The following is a 15831-nucleotide window of genomic DNA, read 5'->3' as shown; positions in this document are numbered from 1 at the left end:
TAAAGTTGTTTCTTTGTACTTCCCTCCCATCGTTCCTGGTTCTGTCATCTTGGCCATACTGAACCAATCTAACCCCTCTCCCACAAGATAGTCCTTCAAAGTACTTGTAGTCAACCAAGAAATTTTTATTAAGTACCTACAATGTTCCAGGCACAGCTACCTCCTATACCTTTATCCCAAGAGTGACTCTCCTCATATGCCTCATATAGCATGAGTTCAAGGACATCCACCAACTTGGTCACCTTTCCTCCTTTGGATACTCTTCAGCTTGTCAACATATATTAAACCATGATGTATAGAAATATGAGATTCCTGGTCTACAACTCCTTCCCCTTCAGTACCTTGTGGGACTAGCTGGGAGGATGCTGGGCAGGATTTTGCATTTTTATTTTTTAAAACACTAAGTTAAGCTTAAGTCCAACTTCAAAGTTTCAAATTCATGTTCTTTGTTGTCATGATTAGTTTATTGTCATAATCAATTAAAAATGTTCTTTATGTCTTTTCCCTAAGTGCAAGTCTGTCCCTGGGATACAGGACCCAATGCTCATTGGAGTGTGTCTTAAGGAAGCAGGGCCAAGATGGTAAATGATCTGAAAAACATGTATTTCTGAGGTTCTCTTGGCAACATTGGAGAGAATGAGTCGGTGATGATGTCTGTCTTCAACTATTTAAGGTGTCATTCATAGAGAAACTAGACTGAATATGTTTGCCCCAAGAGGATTGAAATAGTTCTAATAGGTAGATGTTGTAGCATGGCAGATCAATATTGTAAGGGAACTAGGGACAACTAGGTAAAAGTGGAAAGATTTCTAGACCTAAAGCTGGAAGGACCCGAGTTCAAATCTGGCCTCAGACTCTTTATAGTTATATGACCCTGGGGGCAAGTCACTTAACCCAAACTGCCTAGCCCTCGCCATTCGAAATTGGTCTGAAGTTACTAAGACTAAAAGAAAAGCAAACTAGAGCTATCCAAAACTAGAATGAGCAAGTCTTCGATTCCAAGAATTCAGATCATTGTCATTCAGGTAAGCTCTTTCTCTTACCCCATCTGTTTCGTTATACAAAATCATAAAATTTTACCATGGAAACAGACTTTAGTGAGCACGTGGTCTAGTGCCTTCATTTCACAGATCAGAAAACTGAGACCCTGAAGGGACAGAGAAGAGCCCAACACTGCACATGTAGATGGTAAAGATCTTGAGCGCTTGGTTATAGCTATATATCCACCTTATCAGCTGTGTGTGCCTGTGAAGTTGATTCACCTCCTCTGACTCCATTTCTTCCCTGGTAACAAAGAGATGATGTACTATGATGTGGTAACCAGACAGTGTGCTTCAGAGATGGGGAAGCCAGGGTTCAAGTCCCATCTCAAGCAAAGGCAGACTCTGACCCGTGCAAACTGCTTAACTTCTCCGTGTCTCTGGGCCCCCAAGAACTAGTAGGGTAGAATACTTTGCAAACCTTAAGGTACCATATAAAGGTGAGCCCTTTAAAAACCTTTATCTGCATTGGTAGAGGAATTTCCCATTCTGGAGCTCCCTGCATGGGTGGGATCTCAAGTTTAGATCTTCCTCTCCTTAAGTCTAGTGGCACCACCTACATCCTATAGTGTGACTGATTCTGAACACATACATAGGACCTTAATTTTATTTCCATTAATTCCATGTTATTAGATCTAGCCAGGGCTCAGGCCAGCTCTTAAGAGTTGATGGTACAATTTTCAGTGTGAGCATTTAGACAATTTAGACAAGGAGCTTTATGTATTGTTTTGTTGATTGCCTAGACTTAGGAAAGTGATGGAAGGAATTATAATCAAGCAGGATCAACCTAAAGGTGAGATGGGGAGAAGGAAATATTTTTTCAGATAGTCTAGATCTCGTCCATCATTTTAATTATTTGAGAATTATTTGGACCTTGATTTAGCTGTACAACCCTGGACAAGTTACTTAATCTCTGTTTGCCTCAGTTTCCTATAAAATGTGGGTAATAACATCACTTACCTCTCATCCAAAAGGTTTTCTTGTCATCTGCTCATTTGATAAGCTTTTCATTTACATCTTCATCCAAATCACTAATAATCAAACAATTATTATTACATACTTATGTGCAACCACTGAACAAAACCCTAGGTATAAAGAGAAAGACAAAAATAAGAGGCAGCTAAGTGGCTCCGTGGATTGAGAGTCAGTTCTAGAGACAGGGGGTCCTCAGTTCAAATCTCACTGACTCTTCCTAGCTGTATGGTCCTGGTTAAGTAATTTAAATCCCATTGCATAGCCCATACCACTTTTCTGCCTTAGAAATGAAACTCAATAGTGATTCTAAGATGGAAGAGTTTTCAATTTAAAAAAGAAGAAAGAAAAAGAAAGCCAGGCAAAAGCAATCCCTGCCCTCGATAATGATGAACAATTCAGGGCAGAGGACAGATCCAGGAACAAGTCCATTAGAAACTGACCTTTTGTTTTTTTCTTTTTTTTTTAGCATCCCTTCTCCCAGCTTGAGCTCATTTTGAACTTGAGGGGCCCCCAGGAAATTGGTCTAGGGCAGTGCCACAATCTTGTTATCATTCTTAATTACCTTCCTTAGATCCCTCCTTCTTTATGCACTTTAAAAACTCTCACTTGATGCCATTATTCCTCCACAGTTGCAAAACCTTGTGCCAATCCATCAGTCTGTTTGGACAGCTAGCTCCTCCTTTTCCTCCCAAGTTGATCTTTCATCTCTTCATGGCTTCGGAATTCCAGCCTTGAGAATTTCCCCTCCTTCTGGGTTTACGTGTTCTTTAGCAAGTTCCTGGAGTCCTACCCATTTGCTGGATCCTTTGAAGTCTGCTTTCCCTAAAGTCAGAGGGTGCAATGTAAGATGGACTTCCATCCTACGGTTGCTGTGAGGTAGGAACGTTGTAAAATTCACATAACTTATTATTTCACTAGTCCAAAGCAGTACAAGACAGCCCCCCCCCCCCCCCCCGCCAGGCCATTCTCTGGGATGGAGGGATGGAGTTTCGAGGAAAAGACAAGTTCGCCTCCTTTCCCAGACTAATCCTGGCAGACAGAAAAGCAATGCCCCAGCTTCTCTTAGGAAATTCTCCTTTAGCCGACCGCTAAAGAATGTAAAAGAAAGGTAAAGAATGTCAGGATTGCTCTACTTTCCTAAGGGACACTGACCATGGCAATTAGGCAATCAATTGGGCCAAAGGAAATTTTCTCCATGGGGGGCGGGGGGTAAGACAAGGACTTGAATAAGTCTAATCCAGAAGCTGAGCTGTTGGGAGCCAGAATTTTAAGTACCAAAACACTCCAGGGGATGAGATAGCAACAGGAAGCATGGGGTGGAAGCAGTTACATCAAGTTGGAGATGTCCACCCAGGACCAAGAAGCATCCTACCACCAGTGCTAGGAAAACCAAGGTAGGTCTGATGGAATCCATTTTTCCAGAATCCAACAGGCTAGAGCAATGGGCATGCCCTGGCCCAACTCATGTGCTACTTTGAATTTTCCATGAAACCTCCTGACTGAACTGCACTGGCGAGCCTGTGGACTTGGTCTAGGTAGGTCCCCCTTGCTGCAAGTATTATACTGGGAAACCATGCATGCTGAACGAAGCCACCAAGGAATTGCCTTGGCTGCTCTGACCCTAAGAAATAGTCGTCGGACACTCATCGGCTACCAATGCGCTTTACAGGCCCCGAGATTTAAACAATGTGAGGATTCTGAATTCCAATTAAGAAAAGGAGTCTGAGAGGGACAAAGAACCTGGCTAAGATGCCATCAGCAGGAAGTGACCCCGTCAGAGCTGAATCCCAACCTCCTGGCTCCAAATGCTGGGTTCATTTCCTTGTGACACAATGCTTCTTCTTGGTCAAGGTACAAAACATCTAAGGGCACCAATGGGCTAGAGCCAGATCAACTGGGGTCAAGCCAGGGAGTGCAATGGCTAGTGTGGCAGGTGTGTAGATAGAAAAACCACTCCCTAAGTTTGTCCTACCATTTTACATGAGTACTTTGCATGATGGAGGGGGACAGTAATAAAAAGGTATGATGTGTGAGGGGAGGTCTCTCTCTCTCCCCCCCTCTCTCTGCCCCTCTTTGTCTCTCTGTCTCTGTCTTTCTCTCCCTTCCTCTCTCCCTCTCTCTGTCTCTCTCTCTCTCCCTCTCTCTCTCTCCCTCTCTGTCTCTCTCTGCCCCTGTCTCTCTCCCTCCCCTCCCCCCTCTCTATCTCTCTGTCTTTTCTTTCCTCTTTCTCTCTCTCTCTTCTCTCTCTCTGTCTCTCTCTCTGTCTCTCTGTCTCTCTCTGTCTCTCTCTGTCTCTCTGTCTCTCTGTCTCTCTGTCTCTCTCTCTCTCTCTCTCTCCTCTCTCTCTCTCTCTCTCTCTCTCCTCTCTCTCTCTCTCTCTCTCTCCCCCTTCCTTCCTCTGTCTTGGCTGTCTGTCTGTCTGTCTCTCTCGGGGTTGGCACTGTGGTGGAAGATGGGTCTTGGTGGGAGCTCTGGTGCCTGCTGGTGTTCAAGGTTTTTTTGTGGACTTTGGCGACTTGACTTGCTTCCTGATTCAGCTTAGATATTTAGCTAGGTGATACTTTCTGACCTTTTCCTACATTTCCCATTTGTTCTATATCTCCATTTTATTAAAACTAAATTGTTAAGACCCTACTAACAGACTCCTGACTTGGGAGTTCATTTTATAAATGGGACATTTTTTCAATTAATATTATAAATATTTTACTTTCATTTATTACACAGGCCTGGAATCAGGAAGAACTGTATTTGAATCCAGCCTCAGACACTAGCTGTGTGACTCCATGCAAGTAATTTTGCCCTATTTGCCTCAAGTTCCTCCTCTGTAAAATAATCTGGAGAAGGAAATGGCAAACCACACCAGTAAGTGTGTTTGCTAAGAAAATCCCAAATGGAGTCATGGGGAATCCAGACATGCCTGAGTGTGAGAATTTATGCCTGGAGATTGGCAAATGTTACAGATCAGGGTGTGATTTTGTTCTGTTGACTTCTAGACTTAAGTGTTAATAATACAGATTAAATTTAAAATTGGTCCTGTATAAATTTCCCAGTTGTTAAACACATATTGTCACCACTGAAAAAGGTCCTAGCTGTGATTCTTTTGTATATAATCTTAGAGTGCAGTGTCAACTGATGGTACTCTCACAACATTTTCTCTAATAGCCAGTCTGAAATTCCTCATATTATTCACTTCTTTGTATTAATGTATCATCTCCAAAAGATTCTAATCAAACAACTATATCACCTGATAGAAACAATACATTAAGTCATTTTAATCACCTGAGAGAATTAGCTAGCTAGCATCTAGGTCAGTAATGGTGAACCTTCTAGAGACCGAATGCCCAAACTTGCAACCCAAGACCCACATGTGGAGATGGAGGGGAGCAGCCTATTCCTGTGTCTCTCTAGATTTCCAGTAATGAACTCAGGCGAACTTTGTGCTGGAGCAAAAGCATGTGCCCTATTATTATGTGGCACATGTACCATAGGTTTGTCACCACAGACCTAGGTGAGCGAGTAGAAGAACAGATTGGGTGATGAAGAAATGTAAGGGACAGCTACAATACAACCATGTAATGTGACCCCAAAATAGTCAAGAGGAAGCAAGGGATCGCCAAGTTCCCCTTACCTCTGGCAATGGAATTCTTTCTTATTTCTGCTTCTGAGAATCCCACACTTACTTCAGGACTCAGATCACATATCACCTCTATAGGGAGTCTTTGTCAAGCTAATTATTAGTGATTTCTCCCTCCTCAAATTATTGTATATGCATAGGTGTGTGTGTGTGTGTGTGTGTGTGTGTGTGTGTGTGTGTGTGTGAAAATGGACTGAAAATTTGTAAGTTTTACCATTGCCTCACATCTCTGAGAGTGATCTGAACTATGGGTCACACCCGGGAGTTTTGAAAAACACACATTATTGAGAGAACAGACTGGGAGGGAGGAGGAAGATTTCATTCCCAGCCCCACCCAGCATATAATGAGTTCAACTAGAAAATGGCAGCAGCAAAGGAGAACCTGCAAATGGGAGTCACCCCTGGAAGGAAGAGATGAAGACAGGTCCCTGGGCCTCTGTAGGTGTTTTAGAACAGAGGACTCTGGCTGAAGAAGCAGTTGTACTTGTCTCTTTAAGGACTGAGGAAAGTTCCAAGGAAGGTCTGCTCTTTCCCCAACTTGCTCTCCCCTTGCTGGTCTGATAGCACATCCACTCTATGGGGGAATATACTTTGTTCACTTCACTTTGGGCTGTTTCCTGAATGGGCCTCCAAAATGAAGAACTGGGGTTTAGCTGGACAAACCATTACAAAAGTCTCTTTTCAAAGTTTAGGTAGTGTTAAATTTTATGGCTGGACTCAATATTTAATTGGTCACCAGGGATTTAATTTCTAAATCCCAAAACTGAATTACTAAAGTAAAATGGAATTTATGGTAGTTTAATTTACAACAGAGGGAATATTTTAAGGAAGAGAGAAAAGGGGAGAGAGGGAGAGAGAGAGAGAGAGAGAGAGAGAGAGAGAGAGAGAGAGAGAGAGAGAGAGAGAGAGAGAGAGAGAGAAATGGAGAGAGAGAGAGAGAGAGAGAGAGAGAGAGAGAGAGAAATGGAGAGAGAGAGAAATGGAGAGAGAGAGAGAGAGAGAGAGAGAGAGAGAGAGAGAGAGAATGCTGGAGAATGCTCCAGCTTCCTCTGAACCAGGTAGCAATGCTAAGACCCCAGCCAGGGGAAAGGAGTCTCAAGACAATGGGTCTTTCCCAGAGGCTGACACCTTCAGAAGGCCAAGGAAAGGAGGCAGCCTTTATACTCACCACATGTCAGTTCAATCAGCAGATTCTTTTATGAGCCTCAGCTCCATCAGTCTCCACTCTGAGTGTGTCTCTTTCAAACTCCAAGTGACTCTCTTCATTCCAAGTGACTGTGTCCACTCCAAGTGACTGTGTGTGTCTGTGTTTCCACTTTTAAAGACCTTTTTCTCTTGTGTCACTTTCACAGACTTCATTCCAAGTGACTGTGTCCACTCCAAGTGACTGTGTGTGTCTGTGTTTCCACTTTTAAAGACCTTTTTCTCTTGTGTCACTTTCACAGACTTCCCCTCAATGTATGAAATGGGTGTTCACACCTTTTTGTGGTTAAAATCCAAAATGAGCTTACATTTTGGGGGATTAAAATCTAAAAATAAACCAGAGATTACAATTTAATCTTCACAATCAAGGAAGAGCTAAGTACCTTCATTGTTACAATCGGGGAGAGCCAAATCCAATCTTCACAATAGTTTCCTTGGTGGTGGCTTTAAGCTAAATGAAATGACATTGCACTATGACTTTTTCACATTATAAACTTCATAAAAGAGCAGAGGAGGGGGCCATGGGGGTCATCATATTATATCTACACTAACAAAGTGGCTAATTGGCACAGGCTATCACTGATCAAATCTCCAGAGAGAAGGGGTGAGGGAAAGCAAAGGAAGAGAGGATAGTGGCTGCAAAAATCATGCCCTGAACCATCTGCCAGGGAAGAACTGAGGCCAACTCAACTTCCTCTGGTCCAGCAGGGAGAAGGAGCTGAAAGGGTCAAGGAGGGACCAGCTGGGTGATTAGCTCTGCACCCTGCACCACCCAATGGCACCCATTGTCTCTGCCCAGGTCAGTGGCAGCTCCCTAAAGGGCAGTGGCAATTTTTATTTATTTACCAATATTTATATATTATAGATTTTAACTTGTATTTAATTAATTATAAATATATATTATATTTAATTAATTTAATATTGTATTTCATGTGCAACAGAGTGCACACAAAAGGTGCTTAATAAATGCAAACTAGGATTCATGGCAATGGTGTGCTGGAGCTGACTCACACAAGCTCATCCAGAAAACTTGATTTATCGCTTTGTTGATAGTCAAAGCTTAAGAAAGTGATGAAGGAAATATTAATAATGCAGATTAAGCTGTCATGCATACATTCATCTGTTTTTCTTCCCGAGAGCCGGTTATTAAACATGCCCTGATTCATTGGATGGTGTTAGGAGAGAAAGCCATTGTCCATTTTTTTCCTCAGCTGGGGCTCAGTGAAGGCTCTCAACATGGTCGAGGAACAGAAGAAAGAGCTCGCATGCACTTTGGAATCAAAGAACCTGGATTCGAATCCCAATAATACCTGCTTGGGCTCATTTTCCCATCTCTGAACTGAGGAATTTAGATGAGATGGGCTTTGAGATCCCTCCTACCCTCATAAGAGCAGAATTTAAAGAACCCAGTGCAGAAAGCCATCGAACGTTAAATAGGAGGGCAATGGGTGCACTTCTGTTTTTATTTAAATGAGAAAAGCTGTGATTTCCAGAAGTCATCGACTGAAAGGGCTAGAAATGATTAGAGGGAAAAGTGTTCTGAAGATCTGGCTTTGTAACCTGCCACTGATACTTTGTGGCTGTGTGACTACAGGCAAGTCACGTTTCCTTCTAAACTCAGCTTCCACATCTATAAAATGGGGCTAATAATACCTCTAGTATTAGTACCTCTACCTGCAGTTCAAATCAGGCCAGAGCCACTTATTGTATTACCCTGGACAAGTCATTTCCCTTCTGTTTGCCTCACTCTTTTCATCTGTAAACAGAAGCATCAAAATGGGGCCGACCTCCCAGGGTTGTGGGAAGGAACAGATGAAAATGTTAGCTAAATTCTAGTTGGGTATTACTTACTATCCTTGTCTTTGTTATCTCAAGGAGAGGCCCATGACTGGTTGGGCCCCGATGAAGGAAGATCTGGCTTTGAATCCGGGCTCTTGAAACAACTTGAGTCACCCTTGGTTGTGTGTCGGGGAGACGTTTCAGTCATGTTCGACTTTTTGTGACCCCATTTGGAATTTTCTTGGCAGAGATCCTGAAGGGATTTGCCATTTCCTTTTCCAACTCATTTTACAGATGAGGAAACTGAGGCAAATAGGGTTAAATGACCTGCCCAGGGTCACACGGCTAGTAAGGGGTCTGAGGCTAGATTTGAACTTTTAATCTCTCCAAGCCTGTTTCCATTTCTGTAAAAAGTAGGGATAACAGTAATCATTAGGATAATCATCCTTATTGTCCCATTTTATCTCTATGGGTGCTAGTAAAGCTCCAAGGCCATAGTACATGGAGAGCTGTTTGCAAAATTTAAAACAAACTACAAAATGAGGAACCCACTGTTATCCTCCTTTGGGGTCCACCTTTTTAAACTGATTTGTGCTCGCTAGCTGTACCCGTGGTTTTCTTCCGCCACCTCGTGGAGGAACCTGGCATTGACCGTGGGCACTCGGGGCGGAGACTGGCTTCTCAACAACTAATCAGGAGCTTTCTGTGTGCCAGACACTGTGCCAGCCAGTGAGCCTGTAAAGAAGGGGTTTCAATGGGATCTTCCTTCAAGGAGCTCCTCTTCGGATGAGGGGATCGAGAGACAAGGAAGACAGGCAGATGAAGAGATAACTAGATTGGTTGTTCAATGGAGAGACAGAGACAGAGAGACAGAGAAAAAGAGAGGGGGTGGATAGATAGATTGAGAGGTGGATAGATAGATAAGCTAGACAGACAGAGACAGAGACAGAGACAGAGACAGAGACAGAGATAGAGAGACAGAGATAGAGACAGGGCCAGAGACAGAGAGAGAAAGAGAGTGGGAGTGGATAGATAGATGGAGAGGTGGATAGATGGATAGCTACAGAGAGAGACAGAGACAGAGAGACAGAGATAGAGAGACAGAGACAGAGATAGAGAAACAGAGATAGAGACAGAAAGAGAAAGAGAGTGGGAGTGGATAGATAGATGGAGAGTAGATAGATGGATAGCTAGACAGAGACAGAGAGATAGAGAGACAGAGATAGAGACAGGGCCAGAGACAGAGAGAGAAAGAGAGTGGGAGTGGATAGATAGATGGAGAGTGGATAGATGGATAGCTACAGAGAGAGACAGAGACAGAGAGACAGAGATAGAGAGACAGAGACAGAGATAGAGAAACAGAGATAGAGACAGAAAGAGAAAGAGAGTGGGAGTGGATAGATAGATGGAGAGTAGATAGATGGATAGCTAGACAGAGACAGAGAGATAGAGAGACAGAGATAGAGACAGGGCCAGAGACAGAGAGAGAAAGAGAGTGGGAGTGGATAGATAGATGGAGAGTGGATAGATGGATAGCTAGACAGAGACAGAGAGATAGAGAGACAGAGATAGAGACAGGGCCAGAGACAGAGAGAGAAAGAGAGTGGGAGTGGATAGATAGATGGAGAGTGGATAGATGGATAGCTAGACAGAGACAGAGACAGAGAGACAGAGATAGAGACAGGGCCAGAGACAGAGAGAGAAAGAGAGTGGGAGTGGATAGATAGATGGAGAGTGGATAGATGGATAGCTAGACAGAGACAGAGACAGAGAGACAGAGAGACAGAGATAGAAACAGGGACAGAGACAGAGATTTACAGACTGGTAGGCAGACAGATAGCCTCTAGAAGGACCACAGAAATCCTTCTGCAGAAAGTAAGATTTGAGCTGAGAATTGGAGGAAGCTGGAGGAGCAGAATGGCTGAGGGAAGGACAGACACTATCACTTTAGAATGTTTTCTTTCATCAGCACTACAGAGCCCAGGATTATACCTCTGCTAGAGACACACTCAGAAGGGCAGCCCATGAGGGCTGATCTCCCAGGCTTCCATGATGGAAACATAGCACCAAGATGCAGGAAGCTTGGGCTTTAGACCAAGTTCCTTTTCAAGCTGCTGTGTGACCTGAGGAACATCTCTCCACCTCTATGATCTTCAGTTTCCTCATCAATAAAATAATAGGTAGGACTAATGGATATACTTAGGTGCATCATTTAACCTCCCTCCACTTCAGCATCTGTAAATGAGATTTTACCTTAGACAAGTCACTTGGCTTCCGTGGGCCTCAGTTTCCTCATCTGTATAAAGAAAGGGTTGGATTGGATGACCTCTGAGGCCCTTTCCAGCACTGGTCCCATGAACTTTTGATCCATCCTTTCTAACGTCTCCAAGATAATGGTGGCCATGACTCTTCTCAGCTAGCCCTCATGTTAATCCAGTACCAATCTCAGATGCCTGGCCTTTTCACTTTAATCTTGGAGAGATGATAGCAAGTGAGCCTAGAGGGGCGAGAGAAGAAAGGAGACATTCAGGGCCTCCTTGAAAGACTTAGGAAGAGTTGATTCATTTTTCTTTTCATATCCTCACTCTCTTGAAATCATCACATTTGTCCATTTTATTAAATGCTTTAAGGGTTGTTGCAAAACTTTCCCCACAATGAACCTGTATGAGAGGCATAATAATATGTAGGTGCATATACACATATTATATATTTTATAAATAAAAATAAATAAATATATCTTTTTAGAAATATAAATATTATAATTTATAATATAAATATCTTTTATAAAAATTTATAAATATAAAATATATGCATACATATGGATAGGTAGAAAGAGGAGAGGAAATGTGGGAGAGACAAAGAAAAAGAAAGAGGAGAGAGATGGAGATGGAGAGGGAGATGGAAAGAGAGAAAGAGAAAATGAGAGAAAGAGAGGGAAGGAGGGGGATAGGGAAGGAGGGAGGGGGATAGAGAGAGAAAGAGAGAGAGAGAGAGACAGAGAGACAGAGAGACAGAGAGAGAGAGAGAGAGAGAGAGAGAGAGAGAGAGAGAGAGAGAGAGAGAGAGAGAGAGAGAGAGAGAGAGAGCGCCAAGGATTATACTAAATACTGGAGATGCAAACATAAGTTAGAACAGTCTCTGCTCTCACGGAGCTTACATTCTAATAGCTGATCAAGCTTCAAGGATTGCTGGAAAGGAGCTAAAGAAACTCCTTGAGGTATGATATGGGAGAGACTGAGAAGTGTGAGGGATGCTTAATTCTGGACAAGAAATTCTTAGCTGCAGTAGAACTAAAAGCCACTGAAAGCAAAGCAGAAGCACTTCCAGCCTGGGGAAGGATGTATCATTTTGTGATTTCTGTGTGTAATCTGGGAAAGCCCCTCATGAAGTCTCAGTTGATAATTCAGGGCAATCAGAGCTGGATGATGTAACTAGTTAAGCAACTATAGTCAAGAGTGTTACAGATCAACGTGATCACAGAGGGAGCTGTCTAATGGAATGAGGAAGAGTTTTGTCCTTGGCCTCACCCTATTCACCACTTTTTTAAATCAGTGAATTAGGTGATAACCTTGAAGGTATGTTTGTCAGATTGGGAGGGGAGACAAAGCTAGGACAGATAAATATTTTGCTAGATATCAGTCTGAACTCTAACTGATCTTGGCAACTTAGATGGGTGGGACAAAACCATGGGGACATTTAACAAAGATAAATGTAAATTCCTATAATCATGTCCATTAGTTTCTTTTAAGTTGATTGCATAAGTCTAGAAAAGGGAAGCCTTCACATAGGAGCAATTCATGACAAAAAGACCTTGAGGCTTTAATTAATCCCAGGCTCAATATGAGCCAAGAGAATGGTCCAGTTCATTTAAAAAGTGAATGCTCTCTTGGGCTGCAGTGGCCGAGGTAGTGTCTGAACTGAAGGAGGTGATAGTCTAACTCTGCATGTTCATGTTAGTCCAGTCATATCTGGAGCATTTCATCCTGTTCAGTCCTCTCAAACAAGGCTATTGGTTAAGGAAGAGGTTGAAGGGTGAAGAGAGGACTGGAAATGCCATGACCTCCTCTTAGAAATAATTGAGTGAATTGGAATTAGCCTAGAGTAGAAGACTTGGGAAAGAGAGTTATGGGGAAAATGACACACGGCTGCCTTCAAATGTTCGAAGGGATGTCACGTGATAGGTGGATGAGGGCAATTCTAGATTGATCCAGATGTCAGAAATGGGGCTGATATGTGGAAATTAGGAGTAGATCACTACAAGACCCCTCTTCTCTACTCCAAAAAACATCAATTGCCAGTAAAATAAAATGGAAAGCCCTCTGTTCAAAATGTAGAACTCTCTAAAATCGCACTTCTTCCTGCATTTCCAGCCTTCTTAAGCATAATCCCTTTCCAAGTACTCTACAGTTCAATTGCATCAGCCTATTTCTACTCCAGTATCTCCCATCTATCTCCTTACCTTTATATCAGCTTGGAATGCTCTTCTTAAAGCTGCTAGGTGACACAGTAGAGTGCTCCACTTGACCTGAGTTCAAATTTTGCCTCAGTGCTTCACTGGGCAAGTCATTTTACCCCCTAACTGCCTCCCTTGCCTCAATGTAAACTGAGGATAATAATAGCCCCTACCTCACAAAGTTGTTTTATGGGTTAAATGAAGTAATATTTGCAAAGTGCTTACTTAGCACAATGGTTGGTGCCTAGTAAGCATGTATACAAATGCTAGCTGTTGTTGTCATCATGGTTGTTGTCATTATTTATTAGCAATAAGGGTAATTGGGGAAAGTTTCTTCTAGTAAGTGAGCTTTTAAGTATAACTTGAAGGAAGCCAGGGAGATGTGAAGGGAGAAAATACCAGGCATGGGAGACAGATAGCCAATGAAAGTACCCTAGAACAGCATAGGCAAAGTACTGGCACACATGCCGGCCCCAGCACAGGGGAGCTACTTCATTCCCCCTCTTCCCAGCTCCTGAGGACATTTTTTGCCTGTCCCACCCCTCTGTCCATCTATCCAAAGTGAGCATTTCCTCCCTCTATTCTCTTGGGAAATGTGGGGGCTCACAGACAGCTTGAAGTTGCCCTCCAAGCACTTAAACTCAAAAACCCCTCACCAATGCTGCCCTCAAGTCAGGAGTTGAAGTGTCTTGTTCAAGGAATAGGAAGGAGCCAATATAATTAGATCTCTGAATTTATGGATGGATTTAAGATAAGACTGGAAAGGTTCTGAAGGGCTTTGAAGGCCACACAAAAGATTTTATCTTTGATCTTAGAGGTGATAGGAGTCCCTAGAGTTTGTGGAGAAGGGATATGGCATGGTTACATCTAGGCTTTAGGAATATCACTCGGACAGCCGAGTGGAGAATGAACTGGAATGGACAGAGACTTGTGGCAGGAGGTTCAAGCAGCATGCTATTGAAATGATGTGATTGTGAAGTGGCTCCAACAGAGTGGTAGCAGGGTCAGAGGAGATGAGGAGGCATAGGAGGTGTTAGATGAAGGAAAATGGACAGAATCTGGCAATTGATTAGATATGAGGTTAGAGAGAAAGGGAGAAGTCAAGAATGCCATGTAGGTTTGGATCCTGGTTCACTTGGGAGAATGATGGTGCTCTTAGTTGTAATAGGGAAGTTGGGAAGAAGGAAGGATTTGGGTGGAAAGATAATGAGTTGGTTTTGGAAATGTTAAGTTTAAGGTATATACAGAATGAAAAGAAAGAATGTAAGAAGCAATTTAAAAAAATTAAAAACCCTTACCTTCTCTCTTAGAATTGATACTAAGTATCAATTCCAAGGCTAATGAGAAGCAAGGGCTGGGTAACTGGGGTTAAGTGACTTGTCCAGGGTCATACAAGTAGGAAGTATCTATGGCTAGATTTGAACTCAGGACCTTCCCATCTCCAGGTCTGGCTCTTTATTCACTGAGCCAGCTAGCTGCTCTGAAATAATACATTTTAAAACATTTTCCATACAAATTAATTAAAATACAAAATAATTACAATAATACAAAATAATTACAATAATACAAAATAATTAAAATAAGTTTGGTTAAAATAAGGTTAAGGAGTACCTTAGTTATATGGACAAACCTAATTCTCTAAAAGGGCTCATTCCCCAAGGGATTTGAAGAGCAAATATTATGTTGTGTGTTTTTCTTCCTTTTTTCCTGTAAAGAAATGGCATGTTCAGAATCATGGTATATTGGTTAAAGACCTCACTATTTACTTCTATCTTTTGTGGGGGGTCGGAATGGCTAGCATTCAAGTCACTTGATGGGGCTTCCATATAATCAAGTTTTATTTGACCTTTATAAATTCAATTTGTAACCAACATGAAAAAGATGTATTCAGAATGGAAATACCATTTGATATTTATAATAAGCAACTGGCAAGCCATTCTGGAGGTTGAGAAAGAGGTAAGTGCTAGATAAGTAGATCATAGAGATGATATTAGAATCCATGGGAATTAATGAGATCACCAAATAAAATGGTAGAGGAGAGAAGAGAACCCAGGCCAAAGCTCTGGGGGATACTCAAATTTGATGAACATGACTTTGTTGGGGATCCACCAAAGGGGACTGAATTAGGTCAGACAAGGAGAAGGGAAGACCAGGCCAAAGTAGTTTCTAGATTTCCATACCTAGAGGAAAGAAAGTATTCAAGGAGAAAAGGATAATAGATGGCATTAAAAATGGCAGAGATGTCAAGAAGGATGAAGATTAAAAAAAAGACCAGTGGATTTGGCAGTTAAGAGAGCACTGGTAACTTGATGGCTCTTATCAAGTGAGATGATGAAATCTGTAAGGTACTTAGCACAGTGCCTGGTATATAGTTGGCATCCTATAAATGCTTACCTCTTCCCCTTTGGAGAGAGCAGTTTGCGTTGAATGACGAGGTTGGAAGTCAGACTGTGGAAAGATGAGAAAGAGAAGTTTTGAAGTAGATGCACCTTTATAAACCAAAAGACTTTGCCACATATTCAGTGTCTCAGCTTAACCCTCACAACGCTATTGTGATGAAGGCAGAATAAGAGAAATAACTAAATGTACTAACAAGGAAATCGAGACTATGAAAGATGACTGTGGTTAAACTTGGGTTACCTGAATTCGAATCCTGGCTCTCACATATATAAGCTGTGTGACCATCATTTCTCTCAGACACAGTTTCTTCATCTCTAAAATGGGAATAACGAACCTAGTGCTCTATA

At 42.3% G+C, this 15831-nt stretch overlaps 1 long non-coding RNA gene across 24 annotated transcripts in view; it reads right to left on the bottom strand.

Annotated features, from left to right (window-relative positions):
* LOC130457034 (uncharacterized) overlaps positions 1-15831 on the bottom strand; it is a 32172-nt gene that overhangs the window by 498 nt on the left and 15843 nt on the right. For 5 of the 24 annotated variants that reach the window (XR_008915996.1, XR_008915992.1, XR_008915994.1 and 2 more), the window contains 5 exons: positions 15479-15532; positions 10885-11128; positions 6818-7178; positions 2578-2837; positions 2001-2125 (listed from right to left, as the gene is read on the bottom strand). This is a non-coding gene — a long non-coding RNA (uncharacterized LOC130457034). Of the gene's footprint in view, positions 1285-2000; positions 2126-2577; positions 2838-6817; positions 7179-8703; positions 9036-10884; positions 11129-11216; positions 11292-13090; positions 13157-14695; positions 14792-15478; positions 15533-15724; positions 15799-15831 lie in introns of all 24 variants that reach the window. The other 19 variants (XR_008916008.1, XR_008916000.1, XR_008916007.1 and 16 more) reach the window with 13 other exon arrangements.

This window comes from Monodelphis domestica, chromosome 2 (genome assembly GCF_027887165.1).
Source record: "Monodelphis domestica isolate mMonDom1 chromosome 2, mMonDom1.pri, whole genome shotgun sequence".
NCBI lineage: Eukaryota > Metazoa > Chordata > Mammalia > Didelphimorphia > Didelphidae > Monodelphis > Monodelphis domestica.
Note: the sequence above shows the minus strand (reverse complement) of the source record. Positions and strands in the feature narration are given on the sequence as shown.